This window comes from Chanos chanos, chromosome 8 (genome assembly GCF_902362185.1).
Source record: "Chanos chanos chromosome 8, fChaCha1.1, whole genome shotgun sequence".
NCBI classification, from domain to species: domain Eukaryota; kingdom Metazoa; phylum Chordata; class Actinopteri; order Gonorynchiformes; family Chanidae; genus Chanos; species Chanos chanos.
The window spans coordinates 36277869-36295910 of NC_044502.1; the positions used below are offsets into that span (position 1 = coordinate 36277869).

Here is an 18042-nt window from a genome sequence, read left to right on the forward strand (position 1 = left end):
CCCTTTAACAGGGCATAAAACTCGGAATGTGACTTTTTTTTTTTTTTTTGCGTCAAAAGGATGAAGATTTATTCTTTGCAGGGGCTAAACTATGACCTGCTCATCAAGGGAATTAATAGCATATGAGTCTGACGGCACGGATTGATTCATTAGACAAATGGCAATCAGTCAATGGCTAATGCATATTGACATGGCAAAAGGTTCCGTAAACGTTTGATTAATGACTTCATTTGTACGTTGTATTTACGATCCGGTGTGTTTAAGTACCGAGCCACTGAAAATCTAACTCACAGCCCGAAGATTGTGACAAATGACTCCGGAAAAGTAAAGACTCAGGGCTTTTTTCTTTTTTTTTTTTAAGGATGGTCAAAAGTATTTGAGAGAGAAAGGCAGTGTCATGACTGTTGTCTTCCGTGCGTGCGTGCATGTGTGTGTGTGTGTGTGTGTGTGTGTGTGTGTGTGTGTGTGTGTGTTTGTGATGGAGAGAGAGAAACAGAGAGCTTGGCCTGGGCAGAAGCGTAGCCATTAAGTTCTTACGCAATTTCTAATTTTCTTAGGCATTTTCCCCGGTGAAAAACACAAAGACTTTTACTTTGAATCTTGTATCCTGAATCGGAGGTGTTTCAAAAAAATTTGTTTGCTCTCTCTAAATTACGAAACCTAATTTTACACCTTTTTCTCCTCATGCTGTAATTAATCTTCCTTTGGAGAAACCCTGCCCCAAGTTGAGGCTTAACATGCATAATGAAAATGACCTAACAAGCTCCTCTGGCTCATTAGCATAATTTCTCTCCTTGCTAATTGCTTTAGCTTCTGTCTGATTTACTTAGTGTGTATTAATCCTGGGCAGATTCAGAAAACATTCAGTCATGGTTTGAATGCCCAGTCTCCTTATTTTTGGGAAGAGGGGAAAGGGATTAAAGCTTCTTGGCTAGTTTACTGTTTACCCTAAACATCAGGAGCAATTAAGTGAAATTTGTTGCTTCCAGTGGGCGGCACGGTGGCGCAGTGGATAGCGCTGTCGCCTCACAGCAAGAAGGTCTCGGGTTCGATTCCCGGCCGGGCGGCCAGAGTCCTTTCTGTGTGGAGTTTGCATGTTCTCCCCGTGTCTGCGTGGGTTTCCTCCGGGAGCTCCGGTTTCCTCCCACAGTCCAAAGACATGCAGGTTAGGTGAATTGGAGACACTAAATTGTCCCTAGGTATGATTGTGTGTGTGAGTGTGATTGTCTGTGTGTCTGCCCTGCGATGGACTGGCGACCTGTCCAGGGTGTTTCCCCGCCTTTCGCCCTGTGACCGCTGGGATAGGCTCCAGCAACCCCCGCGACCCTAGTTAGGATAAGCGGCTTAGATAGTGAGTGAGTGAGTGAGTGAGTGTTGCTTCCAGTTATATAGCAGAGCATATAATGCTTTTCTGAGACTTATATAACTGTGCTAGTCTCCTTTGCTTCTAGTTCACGTTTTTTATTCAAACTGTGGCCAGCAACTTCCCAGAGAGAGACAGAAACAGAGAGAGAGAGAGAGAGAGAAAGAGAGAGGGAAAGAGAGGCGGGTATAGATGGCTTGGAGAAGAAAAGAAAGAGAACTAGAACGAGAGTTAAGAGATTGAAAGATGGATATTGTGCTCCTTTCTGGTCTCCGCGGCCCTCAGCTCGGGGACTTTTCCCGATCGACCTGTCTGTCACGCGGCCTCTCTCGGGGTGGGGGGGGATGCGTGTGAGTGGCAGGGCTCGGCGGGGAGCCTGCGCTACACTGGTGGAGGAGGAGAACCGGCGTGACCCTGCGTGCTGAGCTTAAGCTCCAACAGCAGGGGTGATGCTCAGAGCCCACCTCACTGCAGCGGCCCTCTGTGCTAGAGTTCACATCCAGGGCCTTTGGCTCTAAAGCGTTTCAGCGGTCCATTCAGCTCGCTTTTTTTACGTAAACACAGAGTCAGAGCTTCTGAACGCTGTTCTTTTCATATGATCCTGTTAGTTCCCCTCGTCCCTGCGCTATCACGACAACAAGAAGATAGAGGAGCCTCCTACCCGGGGGGCTATTGCACGTTCAGGTTTAAGGAATAATCCCAGGGCCCTCAGAGAATGGCCTGTAGTTCCGTGGCAGGGTAACGTAGAGTGGAAGGCCAGAGACGATTGACAACGGCCGGGATTTATGGCTTTTTTTTTTTGTCTTTTTTTTTTATTGGCTGGGAGAATTCTATTGGCCCACAGAAGTCTTAACTCAACGAGGCAGGCTGGGAAGTGGGCCGTGTGAACTCCCTTCTGCCTAAATCGTGGGTTTTGATGAAACCCCCTCTTTGGCTGTTGCCCCCCAAAACAAAGTCCCCTTTAAGCTGTGGCCGGCTGCCTGCTCGTGCTGACGTTGGACTGGCTGGTTGGGATTTGGCAGGGACCTCGGCACACATGCCGCATGAGGTATTTGGACATGGGTTTGGCTGGAGGACGGTTCCAGCTGCTGGGTTGGCATGGGCTCTGCCTGGCACGGACAGCGTCACTCCTTCACATCCTGGGCCAGAACACAGTGCCCTAGGGCTGACCCATAACCAACATCTATTCAACTTCAACCACCTCCAATGAAAGAGTCAGACAAAGCATTAACATAAACTTTATGTCTGTCAGGAAGCAGTAAATTAATGTAAAGCAAAACCACTTACAGCACTCAAATAAAAAAAAAATGTACTGAATAAAGAAAAAATACTGAATTATTAGGGGTAAAAGTAGTTTGATTTTGGCCTTTAAAAAACCCTGATATATGATGACATAGCCTATCATTATTATTATTATTATTATTATTATTATTATTATTATTATTATTATTATTATTATTGTTGTTGTTGTTGTTTTTTACTACTGTTATTGTTTTTTACTATTATTGTTGTTGTTATTATTATTATTATATGTGAATTTTGTCATATACATCACTTTAGCAGAGCAGCACTAAGGATTTCCAAATTGCATTGTACAAATTGCAGTTGGAGCAGTTGTACATGACAAAGAACTCTGTGCCTGCATTGTTCTGTGAGGGTGTAATTGTGTTTCAGTGATTCGAGCATGGTGGCGTGGAGGAGCGGAACACTGTCACATGCAGTCTGAGCAGATACATGAGGCTAGATTAATGACTCTGAGCCTTACAGTGTCGCTGTCAGGTACCCAGGAAGACAGGTGTCTCCTGAGATGGTCCCCCTGGAGACAGGAGTGATCATGTTGATTTTAGGAACAGAGCCAGAATCATATAACCCTCCCCCTCGTCAGTTCTCCCTCCCCAGAGACTGCTAGCTGTTTCACAGCTTTACTCTCTGGGGTCCAATGTGTTGTGCTGCACATCTACAATCAAATCAGATTTCTCTCTCTGTCTGCCTGCCTATCCTTCTCCCCCCCCCCCCCCCCCCCCCACTAAAGCAGTCTTTGTCTTCGTCTCTCCTCTGGTCTATTTAAAGGACATGTAGGAAAAAGTTGGAATGCAATTATTCTTATTTCAAATAGCTGTCATGTGAATTTTTTGCAGGTAGAAGTCTTTGTTCATGTGCTTCGGTGAATATGAAAAATATTAATTGTGAAAGGAGTGGAGTGAAGTGGTTAGGGAAGAGCGTCTTGAGTGGTTTGGAATCTGACAGGCTGTCTGTAATGAGCTGGGTTTTTTTTTTTTTTCCGGCTGGGCTCCGGTCGTTGCCACAAGCTATCATTAGATCTCTTAGCCCTACAGAGACTTTACTGCGAGTTAGTGCGCCACCATGACCCACCCTGCTCTTGCCTGTGCAGTGACAGCCATCACGTCTCTGATGTGTGCCAACTCTCTTACTGACGACAATGTTCACTAAAGGGAACTGACTCACGTAGGAGGGGTAATACGGCCCCGATCAAGAAACTACAGTGCCGCTTCCACAAATCAGAATTTTCACCGCCGAGTTTTCTCCGCATGCCACGCAACAAAAAAAAAAAAATAAAACAAACAAACAAACAAAAAACCTCCAAATGATCTGTGTATCATCTGAAAAATAAATAACAAAACACACTTCAGACTGAGTGATTTAGAACTTTTTTTTTTTTCTTCAGTATTTCCCCATCGGACATGCACGTCAAAATAAGAAGCGAATGATCCTAAGCTTGCAGGATAAAATGTTGTTCGTTTCATTAACATACGTATTTCAAATGGGGCTCATGTATATGTCGCAGAGAACACATTTTAGTTCATCCTCTTATTATCTGAGCTGTAAGGAAAAAAAAAAAATCATCAGATTCAGTTGGGTGTTTAAAGCTATTATTCCCCTTGACGCTGTGTCTTAGTCACAGCCCTATGGGTTCTGCTAGTTAAGCACTCTGGTAAGGGCTGCGTTCAGTGCCCGTGTGGTCTGTCTATGCATCGTTCGCGAGGGCTAAAGCGTTCCCATTTCTTATGCCTGACAGAGTTGGGCTTTTTTTTTTTTTTTAATTGGAAAAGCTACTCTTTTAGACTGGGTGAGTGAGATCAAAAGGTAATCTGGTGAGGGGGCTTGGGCGTGTTAATGGGAGGTCACATAACCTCTTTTGATTGCCCTCCCTGGGTTTGCGGTTGTGTTGCAGACTCAGAAACACTCATGTTATGATGGTTTCTCTGTTTGTCGACAAAGTAAATACCTGCAGGTCTCTATCTTCTTTTCTACTACTGCGTCTCTCTCTCTCTCTTCAGAAGTAACGCAGAGGTCTTCCATGTATACAACACGGCCGTCAAGGACCTTGAGATAACCTTTATCTGCCCACCAGTGTTTTGCAGCGAAACGTGCTTTGTACTACATTTACTTTGACCTCTACAGCGTTAAAGCGCAGCGCAGACTCAACACAGGATTCGTGTGTGTGCGGAGATACACACAGACAGAAATGTGACTTTGGCTCTTTCCTCTGGGCTTGACATTTCCTGCAGATCTCGTGACTCATATCAGTTAACCGGACGTTTGGTGAATAAACACAGCACCTGTTATCAATGTCACCGATAAGAGTAGCCAAATTTCTGAACTTTTCGCACTGCAATAGGGAATTGAGATGTGTGTTTTTCGTCAGCGAGCTGCCTATTACACTGTAAAATGGCTGCTTCCAGCCATTTTCAGATTGCGCAGAAATTTCACATTAATCAGTGTAACCGGCTCTGTCCGTGGTGCTGAAACGCGGCAATCGGCAAGACACAAAACCCCGATCCCTCCCTTCATCAAGAGAAACTAAACAGGGCTTCAAGGTTTCTCCCGCTGTTTTCAAAAGATAAAGATTTGAAGTAATGAGGAGAACGTGCAGACTCTTTGTTCGGCTGATAGGGCATTTCATCATTGAGCCGCAGCACCTTAAACGATTAGTCATAATGCCCATTGTCTCAGCTGGGCACCCTACGAGCCTCGGAAGCACTCCCCCCTTTACTGTAGGTTTTCTGTAGACTCTCATGCGTTCTAATTACAGATGAAAAATCTATATTCTGAGAAATGACTTGATGCACTCACCAAATGACCAAACTCAATGTTTAACACATTTCAAAACGCTTGTTAGCAATAGTAAACATAATATTTGCAGTCACTTGGTGTAAATGATTGGATTTCTTTTGATGCATACTGAGCCATTTTGTTGAACATCACTTGCAGGAGGAAAATAACCAAATGCATTCCCATTATAGAATCTTAGGCCGTCTTTAAACAAGCTGTAATGTGATCACTGTACATTGTTTTCAAGAGATGACACAGCCATAGAAGTTTCCTTTACATGGTCTCAGAGTTCCATCTGGTCATTGTCCTCTGTACATTCTCAGCACCAGAGGAATTCAATTAAATAGATTAACCATTTAGAAGCATTTCCAATTTTGTCCAATGATGATTATGTAAATACAAGTGTCCTTCTGGAATGAAAGACAAAGTGTGTGTGTGTGTGTGAGAGAGAGAGAGAGAGAGAGAGAGAGAGAGAAAGTGTGTGTGTGAGAGAGAGAGAGAGAGAGAGAGAGAGAGTGTGTGTGTGTGTGTGTCTGTGTGTATCTGCGTGCTTGCATGGTAGGTGTTGATGTTGGTAGTGAATGCGGGGTGATAATGTAATTAATGTAATCTCCTGTGCCCTTTATGTCTAGAATGAGCTCAGCTTTTTGCTCTCTGCTCTGTGCCTTGTGTTGATGATCTTTACCAGGCTGACAGTGGGTTGATATGAAAAGGTTTTTCAAAGCTGGAGGCTATCTCTCATGGTAACAACCTGACAACAGTTGCTGGCGATCTGGTAGACTCGGTGGTATTTGAAATGTTGCCGGAGACTTTGGACAGCAGGATGATAGTGCTGGTGGTGAGACAGACACAATATCTCTGCCTCAGAGAAAACACTGTAATCTACAATTTCAATTGATTTCTTTTTTAACAGACAAATTTTGTAATAATCAGTCGTAAAACTGATCAGTGGAATTCACAGTCTAATAATCTCTGATACACATAGCACTGCTTTTTGCTGTAAAACTGTAAATATGTGATTTTCAATGTACTGCGCAAGACAACACACACACATACACACACACTCACACACACAGACACACACACAAAGAAGCATTATATGTACTCAGCGCATAAAACTAAATGGTACGGTGCATTTAGTACCGTAATCATTTTCATCCAGTTTGCACTCACTACAGCAAATCTCAGCCACTAGGGATGGATTTCCTCTCCCGAGAGAGTTAGTATCCTGCCAGTCCGAGCTAATTCACAAACTCATTCAAAACATTACAACCATGTCACCAGCCCAACCGACATTTGCTGCTTATTCAATTTGCAGTAACTATCCTAAAAGTTGTTTAATAAATGTTTTCATCAACTTCTCAGCTTCCAAGTCATTACTTGGTGTGAGCTCTCAAATGGAGTCATTAGCGGAGTTAGTTGAATAGCTGTTGACTTAATCTGGAGAAACTTGTGTGTGGGAGTAAGGTGGAGGGATGATTTGGATTGTGGGTAAGGGAAGTGTGTTCCTGTGAAAGCTCTAATGGAGGAATCCTGCTGGGAAAAGGTGCTTGTCTTCAGTGTTGTGGTACGGAGCACAGACGCACATTACAAATGCGATGGCCTATTGTAAACACATGGCAGAGAAATGCTCACGGTAGATTAGATAACCCACAGCCTCATGACAACACTCACAGGCCGAGAGAGAGAGAGAGAGAGAGAGAGAGAGAGAGAGAGAGAGAGAGAGAGAAAAGCAATGACATTAAAGCAGTGGCAGAAAACAGATGATTTCCCATTTAACACTCCATTGAGTTCTGGGTTATTCTGAGTACTGGCTGAAGCTGGGATGGTGGCAGTAGTTTTCACCCGCCTCATAATACCCCGTCCCTCCCCATCCCCCGCTCCCACCCACCCACATGGCCCACTGCTTCCATTTCCTCACAATGGAGCCACGGATAAAAGACATGCTGTGTTGTGATGGCAAGGCTCCCTTGCCTGAAAACCAAAGGCAATCTAGCATCTACCACTTTCTCAATGTCATTCAAGTAATAAGGCGAATGGGTTCAAAAGGGAACATTGTACCAACAGATGTTTGCTAGAAAATTGTTGGGACCATTTCTTTTCTTTGAAAACCATGCTTATAATAGTAGAAAAGAAAGAGAATTGCTGCCTACAGCCTAGTCAGTATTGTATTTTATTTGTGTAGGGTCATTATTGCCAACCCGGACGAAATATTATTATTCTCTCTGGTTAAACAAAACAAAACAAAACAAAACAATTGTAAATACAATTGTAATTGTAAAACAAACTTGACGATATAGTTCCCACAGATTACAAAATCGGAAAGGGTGGAGCTGAGTGACAATGAGAGAGAAAGAAAGAGAGAAACAGAGGGAGAGAAAGAGAGAGAGAGAGAGAGAGAGAGAGAGAGAGAGAGGGGAAGTGATAATGGGGGATTACTGAGTTAGCATAATGAAGCACAGTGGTAGCCTTGGCCTGGCTCAGGACTGTTTGCCAAACAAAGCCTTGGCAAACTCTATTAGAGCCCAGATTTCCCTCAGGAAGAGAGGAAATGTGAAATTATCCCTGCCAGTTCAACCTGTCACTCCATTTCTCTCTAATTATTAGTTATGATCTCAGGGACCTCTTAGCTAATTGTTTCTTTCTTTCTCTCTTTTTCCACTTCATTATGTTATGTTATGACACAGAGGAGCTGTAGCCTAACTTCATGGGTTTGCCAACTTGGAGCCCATTAGCCAAATCTTTGTTGAATATTGATGTTAAGACAATTTCATGGTTGTCTCTTGCACAGATCAGTAAATAGATACCCTATGTTTTGACTAAATAAGCAATTAAAATGATTTGATTTGGTTTGGTTGGATTACTTAGAAAGTAAACTCATAAAAACACAGACGTCAGCCTGCTAACTTTGATTAAAGAACATTTGCTTTCTACTTTTGTGCTCTTGTTTTCTACTCAAGTCAATGAATATAAAATGTAATGAACGTCATGAGGAAATTACCTGTTCACCCAAAATGTCCCAAGTGGGTTGTGAAGCAATGAAATAGCAATGTTTATTCACATTAAAAAAAAATTCAATCCATTTTTCAAAGGTTTAACTACTTTTAACATGTCAAATTTGTCTTTTGATGAGAAAGACAGCACTGACAGGGGGGGAAAAAAAAGAGAGACTGGGAGACAGGGATTTTAGGCAGTCACATACTTTTACCTCCTCCACAGTTACAGCCCGAATGTCAGTGTTTCATTCCCTCAAAGACAGCGCTGCACACTTTATAGTCAGGAGTCAGGAGTCATCACAGTTTCCAGTATCACGTGGTTTTGGATCCGCTTTACCTATGTTTTTAATTTTCTTATACAGTAACGACATCTTTCCTTTGTTTCTTTCAAGGCGTTGTAAATATAGAAACAAACACACAAAGAAATTCATTAAGTTATGATGAACATGAAGAAAAGCTATCGATAGAAATTTCAATAGAATATATGTTGTTGGCATACCTGTAACCATGTAAACACCACTGTAATTGTATGTGCATCACTGACAGGCCTTTCTTTTCTTTTCTTTCCTGTCGTTCTTTCTTTCTTTCTTTCTTTCTTTTTTAAAAGGATACACACTAATAATAAATCACATATCTCAGAGTGCACACACACATACACACGTACACAAAGGGAGAATATGATAAACCCAGTATCACAATTACTCACACACCTGGTGAAATACAGAGTATTTTATACTGTGTGCTCATTGAAGTGTATGCCTGGTATGCAGACAGCAACAACTGGCATTTTGTCATGAGACTTTCCCCAGCAATATCATCAACCCTCTACCCTAAGGAAATCTTGGCCACTGGATTAGCCTTTTCAATTTGTGAATTGAAACTTGCATCATTGTTTCCAATTAGTCCGGGGCTTGTTCTTAACTGGCTACAAAACGCCTGAGGACTAGAGAATGAAAATATATACAGGGGAATGGATTAAAAGTAATATACTATCTCATTCTGTAAAAAGAGCCCTATAATCTGCTGGAAGGGAGAGAGAGAGAGAGAGAGAGAGAGAGAACGAGAGAACGAGAGAGAGAGAGAAAGAGAGAGGGATTCCATTGAATTGGAGAATAATTATGTGAAAGCTATTATGAGCCGTAAATGAATTGAAAGCATAAGTGGTCTCCCCCAGGTAAAGATACGTTGTCAGGAAAGATAAAGAGAAATGACTTGAAATGTGCTGCTGCTTTAAAATGCCTGTATGCAGCTCTGTACAAAGCAACTACATCACCATTCTGTAATTCTGTAATCATGCCCTGGCTATGCACACACCAGTCTTTTCTGTTCTTTTGCCAGCAGGAGACTCTTTTTCATTGAAAGATAGGCCTTTTTTTAAAAAAAAAAACAACATTTTGATCTAGATTGTTCTAAGTGTATTGCTGTTTAAGAGTCATTTGAGTATTGCATTTTAAGTTATATCTTTTACATGTTAAAATTTCTCAAATACTCTTTGTATATTCAGAAGAGGATTTGATTAGTTTGCGTAAGATAACCAGTGAATGCTGGGTTGATGATCGCTTTCCGGAATTAGGCTATTAACAATCCCCCCGTAGGAGGAGATAGTCGACCTTGCACTGCAGTGCGCGAGGGAATGGTCTCTGAACATGTGTTAAGGTCCACTAGGGTAAACGAGCGTGTTGGAGAGTGTATAAGGAGGATCAACACAAAAATGCGAATGTGTGCTAGAGTGTTGCACCAGCCATGTTCTCATTACCCATGAGGCTTAATAGGCCAAAGGGCTCTGGCTGGAAAGGCCACGTGTATTGGTGCGTGTGTGTGTTTTTAAATACATCTAACTACGCAAGATGTTTTCAAAGGATTATCATTTTACACCTTTAACGTCTATCTTTATTATCTGCCCACTCAATCGTCTGTTATTATTTGAAGCATCCCTGTATGCTGATTAACTATGCCGAGGTCATAAATAAAATCCTTCAGGTCCTAATGTTTATGGCTTCATATTTGGTTGGAAATTGGTGTAGGTCATATTATTTCAGATTACTTATGCCTACTTCAGTCCGTCTGTCCGTCCATCCGTCCACCCACACACCCACCCATCTATCTGTCTATCTATCTGTCTGTCTGTCTGTCTGTCTATCTGACTGTCTGTCTGTCTGCCCTTTCTTACTCTGTCAGTCTCCTCTATCTCTCCACTCTTTACTGAAGTCACGCACTAGCATTCTGCTCTGAAGCTCATCGCCCAGTAGAGAGCTCCCAGTATCACTCATCCCCAATAGTCATCTTCAGGGGTCATTTGGCTGCCTCGTTCCACAGACAGGCATAGAGATGAGGTGAAGAGGCAGCATATTGTCATTACAAAGGAAAGCTAGCAGTAATAATGATACGTTTTACACAGTCAATTTAATTTCCTATTGAACCACATTCTCACTACAGCATTTTAAAATCCTAATGGCGTGGTTTGGCCATTCTTTCTATATTTTTCCTTGCGCTTGTAAGACCCTTCATGTTGTGTTCCATCTCAAAAACTCAAAATGTCTTTGAATTGAACACAGACATTTATAATTTAAGAGACATAGGAGGCCTTGGAGATGGTGAAGGCAGGAGCAGTCAAGGGAGAGATTCCATGGAATGCATTTATACATATAAATATATATTTTTTGTGTGAGAGAGAGAGAGGAACATAAAGCCCCATCTTGAAAATAGCCTGAGGCAGAATCACAGAAACAAACAACTGCCTCAAGGTAGTCCTCTTTTGTTCGATTCACAGAAGCCACTAGCTTGTCTGCGGGTATTTTGGCACTTCATCATCAGCCGGTGATATTTTTTGGTGCGTCGAATTCTCGCTATATTTAAATGGAACTCCAAATGAAGTGGTTACTTTTTTTTTTTTTTTTTTTTTAAGAAAATCCATCCGCTGACCTGTATTTAGATATCAGTGTTGTGTTATAACGTCTTCACCAGTAACAACTGCCAGTATTTAATGGGGCTTCATTATCCATATGTGGATGGTTGATTGACAGTTCAGTCTGACTTGTTCAGTGAGCTCTGCGTACTCTCTGTCACCTTCAGTCCTTTTGGGCATTCACACTACCGTAACAAATTTGTTTCTCAACACACACACACACACACACACACACACACACACACACACACACACACACACACACACACACACACACACACCAGCTATAGAGCTCCTAGCCAAGGCAATTTTATGATTCATTTAGTCCAATAAAGAGTGTTTATTAAAGTTTACTTATTTATCAATAACAGCCTCTCTATTACTTAGGCCTTGGGTGTCAGAGCTTGGAGGAATTGAAGCCAACTGGAGTGGATAAGGATGTAAATGAGACTTTGGGATGGAGGGAATAGGATGTGGTTCGGGATCTCACAGACTGTTAGCGAGGTGTGACTTAGACACCGTACAGGGAGGGAAAAAAATTCTGCTCTCGTCCTTTACGCCTAACAATTCATTTCACAGGATAGTACACGCACACCTTTCCATATATTATACCATAGCATGTATCACAATAACACTGCTCTGTTTTCCATCCAGGACTATGGATGCAGCTGTTGTTACTTTTTGGATGTGTGGTTGTGTTTTTGTTTGTTTGGCTCTGCTGATAGATATCATGCATTATTAGGGGGATTGTGAGAGCAGGAGGTGCCGCAGGAGGCCAGTGTCAGGGTCATTTATGTTGGAAAGAGAGAGGAGAGGTGAGGAATCGCAGACCCTGGGCCCTGGCCTTACCAGTGTGAACAGATTCTAATCAGCTAGGCTGGAGAAACAGGGGCCCCAGGGTTTAGACATCACATCACATTACAACACTCACATACACACAGACACGCAAACGACCAGCCTGAAATAACAGATAACCCTGCCAACATGCATCATCCTCCACCCGCCTGCTGTCTCAATCCGCCTCAACCAAACACACTAATGAACTTAATTGAGAGGATAAATGACACATTCTCTCTTGTTTTATCCTTACAATATCACTGCTCACGCTCTCTCTTTTTCTTGCTCTCTTTCTTTCATGCCTCTTCTGTCTCTCTCTCTCTCTCTCTCTTTCTCCCTCTTTCTGCTTCTCATTTTGCTTTTCTAATTTTATCTGACCCGTTGCAGGGACATAGATCAGAATGTATTGTCTCTAAAAATGAAACAAAAAAAGTAAAATAAATCAAAATGAACAGGAAAAAGCCAAAAAAAAAAAAAAACCCCAAACCCTTTCTGGATACTACAAATATGAGAAATTAGGATACAACCTTTCACATTAATTGTTTAATCAACCAAACACATCAGCTCACAAACCAAACACCACGAACATCAAACTATCTAACATGCTATCACATCACTCTCACCTTGTCTGTGTCAGTCATGTGTGTAGTCCATTTACCGCTATTAGTAGTCATCAAAGGCTGTATCTGTATTGCCTCTATAGCCATGAACTGTGTGTGTATAGCCGTGCATTAGATTAAAAGACTTATGGGAGGCAGAGCTTGTAATGGCTCTCATGCGCTCCACTGACAGTCCCTTTCTTCAGCTGCTATTTATACATGTCACATTCTGCTTCAGTCCTTTACTGTGCTCTGATTAAAGAGAGGCTAACGTGACGGTCACCTCTGGGCACTGCCGAACGCGTTCGGTTGTCTCTGTGGGTGTCTCACTCTCTCTGTGGGTGTCTCACTCTCTCTCTCTCTCTCTCTCTCTGCCTGTCTCTGTGTCTCTGACTACAACAGCAGAGCATTCGATGCAGGCAGCCAGGGACTTCTTTTCTATTGTGTTTTGTCTGTTCGAGTGTAATTCACACACACACACACATACACACACACACACACACACACACACACACCTCATAACAGTCTAGGCGTTGTTTATAACAAACACCCACACCATGCCATGTGTGCAGTCAGCCCTGTGGTATGGCTATGGGTGACAGTAGAATTAATGTTACCAGCCAGAGGGAAGCTCCCAAGGGGAGTAACCATTGCTGTGTTTGTGTAAGACTGGACACTATTGATCAACCAGTCACTCCAGGCTGTACTGGTCAATAGCACTGAATAGGTGAGGCATCAGATGTGATTAAAGCAGAGGAGATTGGCTGTCGGTGAATATGGAACTGCCTGATTTTCACCACACACACACACACACAAACACATACATATCCACTCACGCATGCTGCCGTAGTCCTGTCGACTAGAGTCTTTCCCAATCACCCCCCGTAAGAGATCGCACAGCGTGGCCCAGACGCCCTGCTCTCCTCTTCAACTAGCTTATTATGCACAGAATAGAGCAGAGCAGCCTTGAATATTAACTTAGACCACCATTTGGTGGATAAACACTTTCTTTTTTTTTTTTTTTCTCCCTTCTCCCCCATTTCTTCGTTCCCTCTCCTGTAAGCCTTAGTTTTGAACAAAATGTCTTAACATAAGCTGCAGGGTTATTTGCATGCATATCATTTCATCTGCTCTGATATTTATCTCTTTCATTTCTTATGATGAAAGCATTGCCCCAAAGATCCATGTACCGTGTGTAGTAGCTTGCGTATAATTGGACAAAGATTAAACCTCTGAAGTGTCAGAAATGCAAAAGTAATGTGGTTTATCTTTCATTGGGGATTTATTGGCAAATGATGACAAGGTCATGTGAAGGGCACCAATCAACAAACATAACGGTGGACAAATGAAAGAGGGCAAATGAATGACTTTAAGGTTGGCGCAGCGTTATGAAGTCGGAATTTAGATCAGAGGTTATGATTTTTTTTTTTTTTGTTCCTGAGGAAAAGACTGTTTTTGGTGCTTTTTATTTTCTGTAGTGGGGAATGATGGTTATTTTTACTGGGCCTGTAGCAGAACAACGCGTTCCCCCTCGTCGCTCTCCAGTGGAGCAGCTTTCTTAGGGTGTTTATGTTTCAATCAAAGGAGCCAAAGCACTGTGACCAAGCGCAATCACTGCCACCCCCCCATCCCCCCTTCCCCTTCTCACAAAAATATACCCAAGTGCACCATGGAACAATTTTGACCCTCTCTCTTCACAAAAAAATATACCCTAGTGTGCAATGGAATAAGTTTGCCTACCCCTCTCAAAAGAAAAAAAAAAAAACCCCGAGTGTACCATAGACCACATATAGCCTCCTGTCACAAACAAGAAACGTCCCCTCGAAACAAATGCGACAAACCTCTGGGCAATGCGTACCCGGGCGCATCATTCAATAAGCGCAACCCACCTGACTAAAATAAATTCTTATGTATATTCTGAAAAAAAAAATGCAACCCACTGAAAGCCCAGGTTTTGTAAATGTGCATTTAAAGAGCTGCTTTAACGCGTCGTGAAGTGTTCCGCTTGCTCTGTGGTTTTAGGGATAACTGACTGCAGGGATCCAGTTTGCACTCCCCCGTCTCTCTTACTTTCACGCTCCTGCTGACAGGGGGCTCAGCGAGGAGACCTCTGGAGCCTCCACGTCAGGCCTCAGCATTTTAACAATTCTTAAAAGTGTTGAAATCAATCTGCACTGGGGAGATTTATGAAATCTCTCTATGCAGACTGGCGGAGAAGGTGAGAATTAGGCGCAAAAAAAAAAAGAAAAAAAAAAAAAGAAAGAAAGCGTCGAGGGGTAACGCTCATGCTAGCTGACACAAGGGAAAAGCGGCTTTTAAAGTGTTTAGTTTTAATTTCATTCAGGAGTGACATAATTGATTTTAATGAGATGTTTATAGAGTGAAGTGGCGGTGTTGCTAAATCATTTGCGAGTCTCTGCCTGTTGGGCTCTTTGGAGTCTCGCGCAAGGGAAACGAGTTCTGTACTTCAGTTTGTGCAGCCAAAAATCACAGTTGTCTTTCTGTTCTGTCTTTGCCCCCCTCTCCCTCTCTCTCTCTCTCTCTCTCTCTCTCTCTCTCTCTCTCTCTCTCTTTCTCACTCTCTCTGTCTGTGTGTCTCTGTCTCTCTTGCTTGTATTGTTGGACACTGTCCTGTACAGATTAATGCAGCCCCCATTTCTGTGTCCATTTCAGAGTAGAGAAATCTAGGGGCTGGACCTTGGTCTGTCTGGCTGAAGAAGGATGGTTGTGTCAGTTTGCTTAGAGAATCAGAAAGCTTCGATGAAATCCTGAACATAACAAAGCTTTCCTCCTCCCAAGAGCAACACGTACACGCCATAGGGCTTTGATTTCACTCTTCTACACTACCCAGGAGAGCGGTTCTCGCTCTCTCTTTTTCACACACACACACACACGTTCAGCACTGGTAAAGGGGAGAGATATGCTGTGTTCGGTGCGTATTCAGAGGGAGATCTTGTCTCCTGCTTCTCTGGTGTTATTACTTATTTACTATTCACAGCGCGAGAGCGGTCTTCATCGACTCCTCGCCGTTTGGTGGCTGTCTTTTGGACTGCGTGACTAAGTGTGACGTGCATTCCCTACAGATCATCACTCTTGCCGTCGAGAAACGTTGTCCCATTCGACGGCATGGCTGCTCTCTTCCCTCTGAGACCCTTCGGCTATGACGCCTGTAGGTATGGCAATGATGAGGGGGACCGTGGACAGGAGTCGTGGCACGTCCTCTTCCAACGGCATCTCTCCCTCCGTTTCAGACTTAGCCTTGAATCCCCTTCTGACCATTGGCTGCCACTTCGCTCTGCTTTGCCGCTCTGATTGATTGACAGGCCGTGTGCCACGGACAAGCGATTATTAAGCTGCTCTCGGTGTCAGTATAGAACTGGGTGGGAGAGTGATTGACAGCTCTGTGGCTGTGTGAACAGAAGCCCCCCCCCACCCCTGCCCGTACCACCACCACCACCACTCCTCCACCCTCCTCCCCAGCAATTTTGATCAGCCGGCTACGGGAGCACCGTCCCTCCTCTTTACCGCAGAAGCCCGGTGAGGAGTGGGCTCTCCCTTACAGCACTTTCACACCCTTTCTCCCTTTCATCAACACCCACTCCCACAGACATTATTAAGATGACAGCCCTTTTTTCCCACCCCCAGTCGTCAGGGGAACCGTGCCCAGGACGACACCAGTCAGCTTTGCATAAAGAGCACAGACTTGCCCTCTCACACCCGCGGCAGCTCAGCAGCTCCGTCGCCTGTGGAAAGCTGCAGAGGAGCGCGGATAGGTTTTATTAGGACAAGTAACTCATTTGAATGATCCAGAGAAGTCTGTGCTGGTGACATAGCATGTTTGTCTTTGTTTCTATGGCAAAGACAAAAGACAGAGCTAGCTCCTCTAATGGCTACATGCTCGGTTTGTATTTAGCCTCACTTGGATGTCGGTTTCGGTAAAAGCATCCGCTAAATTAATAAATGTAAAATGTGAATGTAAATTTAGAATTACGGATTTACTGAGACAAAACATAGCTATATATGTGTTAGAATAGTTATAGAGAACATCTATTTTTTTTTCTTCAGTTAAAAACAGGTATAAATATGTTGAAATAGGGATGCATCTAGATGAAGATTAGCCTTGTATCTGTTTAAACAAAGAATACCTACAGTTAGCTATGTGCTTAAAAAAAGAATAGGCAAGGATATAGATGAAGGATAGGTGTGTAACAACATCCACAGGTACTCATTGAAATACTAATGGACTGGCTTTTCTGTGGGTGTGTTTGGTAGGCGAAGGCAGCTAGTTTCAATGATTGGTCTTAGCATAGAGACTCATCCTCTGTTCTTTGGGGTTACCTGTAATCTGCAGCCATTTGGATTTATTTCTGCCTGATTTCAGCACACACACACACACACACACACACACACACACACACATACAGACAGGCATTCTGACAGATGCTAAAATCCTCAGCACTGTGTTATTATACCACAGCCATCTTTAGCCACAAGCTTGTGGCAGACAATCAGAGACAAAAGCCTGAAAATGACAGGTTTTGCCATGATTTATTCAACAGGACAGCAATTTCTAATGTACCCCTAGGCACCATTTCCATACAACAAATGTCGAGTGCTGTTGTGATTGCTTTTCAATCATCCGAGAAAAACACTAATTAGATTTTTTTTTTTTTTTGTCCAACAGAATTCAAGGTTTCCTTCATGGAACAAGGGTGTCTGGTGGTTAACTGATATGGAAGTTCTTCCTTTTGGCTTTCTTAATGTTATTGTTTTGTTTTTGCAAGAAAGTCATACTGGTTTACATCAATGTTCTTTGTTCCAGTGGGTTGATATTAGTACTAATGAAAAAAGTAAATTACAGAATGTGGCGAAAAATTTAATTTTTTGATTCAGCTTTGAAGTTCAACAGGTATTCAGCTTTGAGATAAGGAGGTACGAGGATGTAATGTCATAACGATTCTCTCCCTCTCTCCCTCCCTCTCCCTCTCCCTCTCCCTCTCCCTCTCTCTCTCCCTCCCTCTCTCTCCCTCTCTCTCTCTCTCTCTCTCTCTCTCCCTCTCTCTCTCTCTCTCTCTCTCTCCCTCTCCCTCTCTCTCTCTCTCTCTCTCTCTCCCTCTCTCTCTCTCTCCCTCTCTCTCTCTCCCTCTCTCTTTCTCCCTCTCTCTCCCTCTCTCTCTCCCTCCCTCTCTCTCCCTCTCTCTCTCCCTCTCTCTCTCTCTCTCCCTCTCTCTCTCTCCCTCTCTCTCTCTCTCTCTCTCTCCCTCTCTC

At 43.1% G+C, this 18042-nt stretch overlaps 1 protein-coding gene across 1 annotated transcript in view; it reads left to right on the forward strand.

Moving 5' to 3' along the window:
- grik2 (glutamate receptor, ionotropic, kainate 2) overlaps positions 1 to 18042 on the forward strand; it is a 108074-nt gene that overhangs the window by 45083 nt on the left and 44949 nt on the right. The gene's annotated exons all lie outside the window — the stretch shown is intronic.